The sequence below is a fragment of the Egretta garzetta genome, unplaced genomic scaffold (genome assembly GCF_000687185.1).
Source record: "Egretta garzetta isolate BGI_Z169 unplaced genomic scaffold, ASM68718v1 scaffold134, whole genome shotgun sequence".
NCBI classification, from domain to species: Eukaryota; Metazoa; Chordata; class Aves; order Pelecaniformes; family Ardeidae; genus Egretta; species Egretta garzetta.
Window position 1 is genome coordinate 269,476 of NW_009259422.1, and position 2,413 is coordinate 271,888.

Consider the following 2,413-nt stretch of genomic DNA (forward strand, 5'->3'; position numbering starts at 1 on the left):
CCTGCGCTCCCCCACCTTGTTCCAGCTCCTGCGCTCCCCCACCTTTATTGCCCTTGCCTTTAAAGCCCTTCACCGGGCAACCTGGAGTTTGCCACACGCCCTGAGAACGGCCTGGGCTTTCTCGTGCCCTCGGCACGCGCGCTCTGTGCCAGCGTACTGTTGTTCCCCAATTCTCCAGTATAACCCGTTTCCCGCACAGCGCTGCTTTCAGTGCCTCTCCTCATACGGCGGCGGAGAGGAATCCAGTCCCCAGGCAGTGAATTAGGAGGTGGTAGCTGCTCATTTTTCATCTTTGTGATAAAAAATCTAATGCAATCATCAAAAAATAAAGCTGCGTTTTTCATGTCTTTGCCATTAGGAATGTCTCTTGCTACTGCTCTCTTTTCCCTCCTACCCCCAAATTATTGAGGTCTCAGCAGTGTTTAAAATCTCATGGAAATTTACTTTCGGATGCCAGCAAAGGGGTGGGAGTTTGAGTAATCTCTAGGGCCACAACGTTCCAGAAGCGTTGCGTTCCCTTAATAAAAACATTTTTTATTTGGAAACATAAATGCTATTTTTCTAAAGGCATCATCCTGAACGGGGCTATTCTTTCTTGTCCTTTAGCTTAAGATATTGCAGCTCTTGGGAGACGTTCTCCTGGTTTAGCAGCCGTAACCTTACATTTATTGCATGTGTGGCCACAGCAGCCCCCTCAGATAATTCTGTTTAGGACTGTGAAATTTGCCTTCAAAACTGAAATTGAATCCGTTCCCTGCTTTCCGCAGCGTGATGGGTTTCTGCGTGTCTCTCTTTCCCAAGGATGTTTGCAGTTACTGATGCTGAGTGCAGCTATTTATCACAGACAATACAGAACAAAGAAGAATTTATTAATAAGTCTCCTGCTCCCCTGTGCTTTCCCGAGGAACCCGAAGCACGCTATTTTCTCCTTGCCCCTTGAATATCTGCGTGGCTTTGCTCCTGGCCAGTCAGACTAAAAGCTTGCTGAGGAAAAGGGGTTGCTCCGTAGCGTCTGGACGGGTTAGATTCGGTGCCTCAGGAGGGCTACGTGGGTTCTTGGCTGGCAGCACATGGGGAAATAAGGCAGAGTCCCACGAGACTGACGCCAAGATGCGAGCCAGAGGCGTGGGCCTCTGGGCCATCTCGGTGGCCCCAAGCAGCACCGGGGCGCTGGTGGATTACTCTGCTTGGCGTTTGGCACGGGTGACTCTGCATCAAAGGAGGAGGGTATCTGCGGGCGGGCGTTCTGCTCCGTGTCCTGCCGGGGGGGCAGGAGCGGTCTGGGGGGCAAGCAGCGCGTACCGAACGTCTTTGGCGCTTCTCTTGCCTCGCTTCCGATAAGATCCCACAAGAACCCGTGATGGGAGCCTTGGAACTGTGTTTGTCCATCCCTCGCCCTCCTTCTGGCCTCCCTGGGAGGTGGGCTCAGCGGCAGTGCGGGCAGAGAGGGAGAGGATGTTTTCTGGGGGCTCCTGCCTGAATTATTAGAGTCGCCGATGTGGGGACACCGTGATTCCTACTGCTCTTGAGAAAGGGAAGGTGCCTAGGGAAGCTCTGGTGGGTTTTTTTCCCTTTGTGCCTACTTATGCGCTAATTAAAGGTCAGTGGCCATTTGCATTCAACGCGTTTCTCTCCTTCCCTGGGCGGTTGCGTCGGCAGAGGGTTCTTTCCCATTTGACCAAGCTGTGGCTGCAGCGGTCACCCCGGGGTGAGAGTGCCCACTCCCACGTTTGGAAACCCAGCGGAGGCCGTCGTGTCTCGGCCCGTAGCGTGCCAGCAGGATTGAGGACGAGAGCCCCTCTGCTGCTGCACCCGCTCTCCAGCCCCACACGATGAGCGTTAGGCATTTATAGGTTTTTCTCCATGGATACGTATGCGGGCACGTCGGTAAAAATATACACGCGCACGAGTATATTTATCTGTAGTGCAGTGAAAGCAGTGCGGGCTGCGAGCCGATTCCCTCGGGTGAAACACCATCCTTCCCTCCGAGCGCTTTCAAACGGGAACTCTGCTGGTAATTAGTGCAAATATTTTGAATACAGAACTCATCATGGGCCTTTGTCGCGGTGACAGGCAGTGACCCGAGATGCATTTTTCCTTTCTTAATGTACCCAGAATATGTAATTAAGAGGTGACTAAAAGATTCTTTATCATTCTTTGTTTTCCAATGCGGCAGGCTGTTACGAAATGCTGCCCCCTCCTTCCGAGGCTCGCAGTTCCCCGTGACAAATGCGGGGATTGATACTTGCTCTGCTCCTCAGATTTCTCTGGGATGGCTCCGCCGCTTCTGAGGTGCCCTACCTGCCTTGGGCTTGGCCCTCGCCATCACAAGTCAGACCTGCCGAGGAGAAGGCGGCCTGCTAGGAGGCCACTTGCCCGAGAGGGGCTGTCGCTGCGGGGCGCGGCCGGAGGG